The sequence below is a fragment of the Phyllostomus discolor genome, chromosome 9 (assembly GCF_004126475.2).
Source record: "Phyllostomus discolor isolate MPI-MPIP mPhyDis1 chromosome 9, mPhyDis1.pri.v3, whole genome shotgun sequence".
Classification (NCBI taxonomy): domain Eukaryota; kingdom Metazoa; phylum Chordata; class Mammalia; order Chiroptera; family Phyllostomidae; genus Phyllostomus; species Phyllostomus discolor.
The window spans coordinates 49654905-49663696 of record NC_040911.2 but is presented as its reverse complement, the minus strand read 5'-3'; the positions used below and the strand labels follow the sequence as shown (position 1 = coordinate 49663696).

Here is an 8792-nt window from a genome sequence, read left to right as displayed (position 1 = left end):
TACACCTGACTAATGAAATGTTATATATGTAAGTGATATAAACTAATATAAATATATATACAAAGCATATATATTTGGGATTTTTTGGAGTTCTGGCCAAGATGGAGGCACAGGTAGAAACCCTTCACTTCCTCACACAACCAAAAGGAGGACAACAACCAACAATCTAAAATCAATAAACATCCAGAAGTCCCAGAAAATCAGACTACATGGAACTCCAACAACCACAAAATTAAAGAAACAGTCCGACAGAACAACCAGACCAGTGAGGTGGCGGACAGGGAGAAACCTCAGCCAGGCAGTGGACTGCGCAGGAAGAGCTGGCTGCAGTGAGGGGGAAGGCTGCACAGTCAGGGATCACTTAACGAGAAACTGAGACTCAGAATTGAATGTGGACTGCAGTGATTGCCACCATGGAAGGAACTCCTAGTCTCACATGAGAGCCCATGGGAAAGTACACTAGAGACAAGCAGGCGAGCTGCATTGTTCCCTGTCTGGCCCGTCCTCTACAGTCAGCACTGTAGCAGAGCAAGGAGTGTTGCCCTGTCCTGGTGAACACCTAAGACCCTATCTGTCCCCTTACAACTTATCAGGTACACCAAGACAAAGAAATATGGCCCAAACGAAAGAACAGACAAAAACCTCAGAAAGAGAGCTAAACGATGAGGAGATAGCCAGCCTATCTGATGGAGAATTTAAAGCTCTGGTAAACAAAGTGCTCACAGAAGTGATTGGGCTTAGTTGAAAAATGAAAGAACAAATGAGAGATACCCAAAATGAAATAAAGCAAAATACTGAGGCAACCAACAGTGACAGGAAGGAAACCAGGACTCAAATCAACAATTTGGAACAAAAGGAAGAAATAAACATCCAACCAGAACAGAATGAAGAATTCAAAACAATGAAGAGAGACTTTTGAACCTCTTTGACAACTTGAAACATTCCAATATCTGAATTATAGGGCTACCAGAAAGAGAACAACACCAAGAAATTGAAAATTTATTTGAACAAATAATGAAGGAAAACTTCCCCAATCTGGTGAAGGAAATAGACTTCTGGGAAGTCCAGGAAGCCCAGAGAGTCCCAAAGAAGTTGGACCCAAGGAGGAACACACCAAGGCACATCATAATTACATTACCCAAGCTAAAAATTAAGCAGCAAATACTAGAATCAGCAAGAGAAAAGGAGGCTGTTACCTACAAAGGAGTTCCCATCAGTCAGCTGACTTCTCAAAAGAGACCTTACTCTGGCAAGAAGGGGCTGGAAAGAAGTATTCCAAGTCATGAAAGGCAAGGACCTACATCCCAGATTACTGTCCAGCAAAGCTTTCATTTAGAATGGAAGGGCAGATAAAGTGCTTCTCAGATAAGGTCAAGTTAAAGGAGTTCATCATCATCAAGCCCTTATTATCTAAAATGATAAAGGAGGTTATCTTAGAAAAAGAAGAGAAAAAAAGATAAAAGAAGATATGTACAGTAAAATGGCAGCAAACTCACAATTATTAACAACCATACCTAAAACAAAAACAAAACAAACTAAGCAAACAACTAGAACAGGAACAAAACCACAGAAAGGGAGATCACATGGAAGGTTGGCAACAGGGTAGTGGGAGGGGGAGAGAGGGGTAAAAGGTACAGAGAATAAATAGCATAGATGGTAGGTAAAAAATAGATGGGGGGTGGGATAAGAATAGTATGGGAAATATAGAAGCCAAAGAACTTATATGTATGACCCATGGACATGAACTAAAGGGGGGAATGTGGGTGGGAGGGTGTGTGCAGGGTGGAGGGGAGCAAAGGGGGGAAAATGGGATAACTGTAATAGCATAATCAATAAAATATATTTTTTAAAAAAAGAATGGCATTCCAACAAACTGTAAGATAATTTTTTTAAAAACATACACATTTAATTTTATTTATTATTATTATTTAAAGCTTGATTTTATAAAATACAAAAGACTTTTTTAAGAGTTCTGTCTCACCAGAATTTAAACAGTAGCAGAAACCTAGCAATAACTTTGTAGGTATAAGTTATATAAATGAAAATATATAATTGGAGATTTTTGCAATATGGAAACTATACAAAGAAAATAAATGACTAAAGAACCTAATAGCTATATCTTATTACTGTGGATCATCAATTACTTTAGGACCTAAGTAAAGAGTGTGAATAATCACACTTCTTTTACCATCTCATATTTACCTATATTCTAAGTCAAGCTACTTGACTAAAAGGTCTGATTTAGAAAGACATCTAACTTTAAAGGAAAGTTTTTCCATCTACAGTTACCACCTTCAAAGGTATTGTGACATTACAGTGCTGTTGTAATTTGTTGGATCCCTTTTGAGCAGTATGCAATAAATTATGTCAACTCTATGGAAAGTCAAACAGGTACCAAAAAATGGAACAATTATACACAATTCAGTAAAATATGATGTTAAGTTTTCCCCTCCTAAAAATTAACCAAAGAAATAAATCGGGAATTATACTTGACTTGGTTTCATAAAATACACATTTAAGAATAATATTATTGTTTTTGTCTCATCTTCAGTATGGACAGGGGTTTTGTAGGCCACCATGCCACTTACTTTGTGGATTGTACAGTAGTGAAGGAACACAAGCAGACTTGCTCAGAATTGGTAATGAACTGTGGTCCTGACTCTTCCTACTTTTCAGGTACAAGCAGGTCTTTGTATACATCAGCAGATCAAATGAACAAGAAACTTCCAACAGTGGCTGAAATGTCACTGTAGCTGTGATGTGTCTTCTCACGGAGCAGATTTCAACTTGGACAGCTTTCTGAGACTTTTCTCTGGGTGTACTGTCATCTTTGGCAGTCTTGTCGCACTCAGCATCAAACTGTCATCTTTCAAGGACCTCACCAATTTCAGTATTCAAGATGATTACCATCAGTTTCTGTACTGAACACTTGTATAACCAACTTTTATTTGTTCCACTGCATTTATTTAGATATTTCATGAGCTCAGGATTAGTAGTTACAAGCAAGATGAGTCCATATTTTTGCACTTGAGTAAAGTTTCCAGATGGATGAATGCCACACTGATATAAAATGCTGTTGATGCCAAATGAGAAGAGGTTGGCCAGGATTTTGGCGCCACGCAGGGTGATACCTTGCTCCCAGGAGAGCTACTGTGCCAGGCCAGACCCACAGACATGGTGCACCTACCACAGACGGTGACCGCAGAGCACAGCCACTGGTTCCAAAAGTAACAATGTTGCAGGCAGTTGCCTCATAAGAGAATTTTTTGAATGAAAATGTTCACATAACTAAAAAGGAAAAGATTCAGATACAAAAAAAATCCCCAAACCAGTTTCTATAGAGACTATATTCTGCCTATTAAATATCAAGCTGCAGTATAATCTTAAAGACATTTAAATCAATAGGGACATACAGCTGCTATTTTCAACTTTCTTCATAATAATCCAGAATTTTAAAATTTGGAAGAAGAAGAACTGAAATACTGTGTACATATGGATGGTGAAAATCACAATATAAATACTAGTCATTTATATAATAAAATAAAATATTTCAGATTTTCTGTGATAAAGACAATTTATCCCAAACCATTATGATGTATGTAAGTATCTTGATATGTCAAATTTATGGTTTGTTACTGAATGTAAAAATTTCTTTAACATTTTAATTGACATTCCAGTTGGTATACTCTTGGCAGAATATTTTCTCCAAATTGAAACTAATTAAAGTCAATGCTATAACTACAATGGCTCAAGAAAGTTAGCTGCATTTGGCATTAGTGACAACAGAACACAAATTATGTAAATTTTTAATTATGGAGGCATAACTAGTGATTTCACTGAAAGAAAGCCAAGAAAATAAATTTCATGAAATAAATATATAATAGTTTATTAAATACATGGGTCTTTATTATTTTACTCTTCCAAACATTACTAGTCCATCAACATATCACTCAGACATCTGTAATAATAATTAAATTCAGTTATCTCTGATATTTTGCCAACCTTTACTCCACACATATTTTTCAATTTAGATAAATACAACTTGCCAAAAGCAGAATCTAGAAGAAGTAGAAAACCAGAGTAATACTATTTTTAGGAAAGAACTCAAATTTGTAATTAAACACATTCCCTAAATCTCCAGAACCAGAAGGCTTTACTGGCAGATTCTTCCTACCATTTTTATATAAACTATTCCAAAAAAATAGAAAATTACTGGCCTACTTCCTAGCTCATTTTATAAGTTCAGATTAACTAATAATAAAACCTGACCTGCCCCCAAAAAAAAACTAGAAAGAAAAAAAAATTCAGGTCAGTTTCCCTCATAAGAAAAGATGCAAAAGCCCTCAATAAAATGTTAGCTACTACTTTAAATTATATATACTTCATGATGGATAGTATATTTTGAAGTATATAGTGAATATCAGCAATATATAAAGATGATAATCTATCAGAAATAAATTGGATTTATTCTAGGAAACAGGGTTGGTTTAACCTTTGAAAAATGAATCAATGTAATTCACTACATCAATAGAATAAAAGTAGAAAGAAAGCACAATCATATCAATAGATGTATAAAGGACATTTGGTAACATTTATTGCCAGTTTATGAAAAAAAGTAACTCGTAGCACATTAAGAATGGAAAGATAATTCAGTCATTATCAGTGCCTTATCCATATCCCAGCTGTGACTCTCTCTAGGTTTTTTCCTACCCTGAGAGGAGAGCAAGTCAGAAATACTGGAGAGCTGATGTGTAAGAAACAGCCTCCAGCCCCTGGTGGATGGGGAGAGAGAAGATAAATTCTTGAGATTCCTCACTCTCTGGCCAGGTAACTGAGGTATGCTCTACACAGCCTTTCCAATTTCCCCAGGGCACTTAGCTCCAGTTGCCCACAGTGCTAAATGGCTGATTCTATGCCCTGATTCTTTTCTCTGTGTAGCTCTCTCCTCTCCAAGAGTTTGCTTCATCAACTCTAGCCAGTCTGTACTTTCCAGACTCTTGCTCTTTCTGTTCCACCCCAGTGCCCTCCCCATGCTGTGGCCTGAAAACTACCCACAGACAGTGAGCTGAGGTAGTCATGGGACTCACCACATCATTCCCCTTTGTGGAAAAGAATAAAGACCACCCAAAGGAGAACAGGCAAATTCTCTGCTTGGAGGCTGTTGGTGTAGAGAAACTGTAGACAGGCTGATTAGACTTGAGTCATCCTCTCTGATTAAGTAGGGGTACACAATTTGGCTCTGGTTGGATTTAAGTTGGAGGTGAGGGCAAAAATCAGGGAAGCTGTCAATTATTTTCCAAATCTTGTCTATTTGGGGCTGATTGTTACAGAGGTTATTGTTTGGTTTTCTGGGCAGGTTGCCAGAGATAGAGGTCTCACTTCTTGGTCTGGTTCCAGCAGATGGTCGGTTGGTGGTTACAGGTTTTGGGTTAGAGTTCAGTTTTTATATGTAATCTGGCAGTGATCTATTTGTATATTCAATCACTCACTCTCAGTGCTGCTTCTTGGGTAATGTCTGAAAACTGTCATTTCAAATGTCTTGCTCAGTGTTTTAGGTTTTGGGTTTGTTTGTTTGTTTGTTTGTTTTGGTAAAGGTATAAATCCCAGCCCTGCTACTCTTGGCTGGATGCAGAAGTCTCAAATTCCCAGAGTTTAATTTTGGGTTAACCATTACTCCATAATCTGCCTGTTTGCTTTGTCTCCATTCTCCTCTCCTACTTCTTCAGCCCTAAGATTTTGACTTTGGTATTTCACTCTTTTTTGTCACTGGTCCACAGAAATGAGACATTCCTCCTTACCCTGAAATCTCTAGTTGGGATCCTGTCATAAATAGAATAGAACTCCTGCAAACAACAGTGCAGTGCCCATTTCACCAGCCACCAAGAACTTCTCACCACTCCGTTCTTGCCTTTGCCTGAATCGCAGGGCTCTGATCTTTTCCTGATGCTTTGATTGGACTTACCTCATCATCTGTCCAGGACAGATTATATGCCAGATAAGATGTTCCCAGTAAAATTTAACAGTAACCTCAGTTAAAATGAAGTTAGTCTTTGCTTTTGATTACTATGAATTATGCTAAAGGAAATAATCAGAGAAAGAGAAATCTGACTGCCTTTCTCCAGTCAGAGAAAGACAAATACCTTATGATCTCACTCATTTGTGGAATCTAATGAACACAATAAACTGATGAAAAAAATAGATCCAGAGGCATAGATACATAAAACAGACTGATAGATCTCAGAATGGAGTGGGGTGGGGGAAACTAGATAAAAGAAAGTGAAGAGGTTAGCCAAAAAACACATATGCATAACCCATGGATATGGACAACAGTGTGATGAGGGCTGTGGGGGTTGGGTGGAGAAGGGCAAAGGGGCATGAGGAAATGAGGGGACATCCATAATAGTGTCAACAAATAAAAAAAATAAAGTTTAGAGGTCAGAAATGGGAGTTCTCACAGCCTATGTTGATTGTGAAGCTGAACAGCAAGAACTTGTTTGCAATAGCTCTTCCAACCTCCAATACAAAAGAGTTGCCTTTCCTTTGTTTCTTGGGACTTGGGTGTGGTTCTCCGTTAGACCACCTGTCCAAAATTGCAATTCTTTGTTGTTCCCAAATAAACCCAATATTACTGGAGAAATACATGGCTGTTTTTCTGTTAAAGGTCAGCACCCCAATCCCTCATCTTGGTGAGCAGAGCTCTGCCCAGCACCAGACACCCCTCTCATACTCTGTATTTCAGGCAGTCCAGAAGGCCTTGCTTTCAGACACACTCTTTTTAGGCCACTCAATTGACTAGAAACTCTGAAACACCCCGAAACATTATTCAGAGAATCCTTGATTTTTTTATTTTTTCTACATTCACCAATATAATAGATGGTGATTTTAGCTGCACATAAAGCTCTTCATCTTACGCATTTTCTCATTTGTATGTGTTCAGCATGCCCTACCCCATGTAAGGTTTTAGCATAATTATCTTGAGACCTAGAAAAATGTCTGTTTCCCTGGTACTCAATAATTTGCTACATTTAGTCATTAGATTTGCAAAGTGTTTTTAGCTTTTTGATGAAGATATAGGTGCGTGTATATACATACACACACATATACAGAGAGGTAAGTGTACAATTATTGAACATTTATTAATTGAACACACCTGTATAGCCAACACCAGGTCAAGAAACAGAACACTGAAACTGTATTTTATTTATATTATATTTGGCTATATCTTCTATGAAACTGATGATGGTAAGTTCCATGATTGCATCTCCATTGTTTGCTCTTGTGTCTTCAGGGATATACCAAAGTGTCTGACAGCATGAAGGAATTAATTTGTTGAAGAAGTTTGTTGACCTATATTGAAGAGAAAAAGCCATGCTCTTACTGGCATTAAACTGAACCACATCTGTAAAAAATGAAATTCCTTTTTCCTTGGCTGTTACTAATATATTTATTCCATGTATGTTAATATACAACAGAGCTCAGTAAAATTACTGTTCTTGAAAGAATATTCAAATAGCAATTACAAAAACAAAACAAACTTTTCTCTATTGTACCTATGGATAAAGCTGTCATGGCCTCTCCCACTCTGGCAAATGTTGGCAATTAAAAAGGCTTATGGCAAGGACAGGCTGAAAATCTGTGTGTGTTTGTGAGGGCAAATGTGTTTGGGGAAGAACATGCACTAAAGATGGCAAAGTCCATTATTGTCTGGCAAACCAAGTGACATGACAATAAGGATCTTATTCCACTCCTTTTGCATAAGAAGGTAATTTGTGTGGTTCAAGGTAGGAGTAGGGGTCAGTTTGAGCCCAAGTTCTGCAAGCAAGCCCAAAGTTTTATCCATGGTGATTACAGCTCACCCTCACCAAGCCAGGTGCTCATCACCTTGCATTTATCTTTGAAAGGCACAAAGGTGGAGAAACCTGTGGCTTCAGTTTGCTCATCTTCAAACTTGGAACACTGTGCTGGATGTATATTATCTCAAGTGCTGAACACTCACCAGGGTAATCAGGGAACAGCCCACTGACCGGGTCCTGAACAGAGGAGCACGGGCTTGAGAACTGACCCAACCTACCCATCACCATCTTTTTCCTGTGCAGCTGCTGAGGTTTTCTCCCTTCATGAAGGCTGTCTTTGTTCATGCTCTGGGGAGGAAGAATCCAGTTAGAACCTAGTTTATCTTATGAAGAAAATAAGGAAAACCTAGTACAGGTGGAAAAAGGCAATACCCCTTTATTAAATAAAGAGATGTGGTGGAGGGCTCCAATGGCCACCCCACTGGGCAGAGGGATGGGTAGAGGTGGGGCTGCGTAGGTGGGAGAAAATGTACTGTGGTGTGAGTAGGAGTTGCTCTATGTGTGAATTGTTCCAAATCCTTCAAGCTTCCTGCCAGGGCATTGAAATCTTTGGCTCATTGTGGAATTTGGATCTGGGACAATTTGCTCTAAAGGGGGTTTGGCACACATAAGTCATTATTATTAATAAACACTTAGTGACTGCCAACCATATGCCTGATGCTGAAATAAAACTTCCCCGCCACCCCTCCCCCATTTTTCTTTTTCTCTTAGGTTAAGTTACCAAGTAAAGGAGAATGAAACTTGGCTTCTTATTATCCCAGAAGAGGCAATTTCATAGTCTTCCTGGCCCTACATTTATGTCTTTGAATCCCTGGGTACCTTTTCCCAGAATCTTTCTATTTCAAGAAAACACTTCAGAACACCATAACTGGTGACATTAAACTCCACATCCCTTTATCAAAAGACTAGATTTCTGAGAGGAATATAGTGCCTTCTGAC

At 38.3% G+C, this 8792-nt stretch overlaps 1 pseudogene; it reads right to left on the bottom strand.

Moving 5' to 3' along the window:
* Positions 1-2320: 2320 nt before the first annotated feature.
* LOC114506020 lies at positions 2321-8138 on the bottom strand (annotated as a pseudogene).
* Positions 8139-8792: the final 654 nt, after the last annotated feature.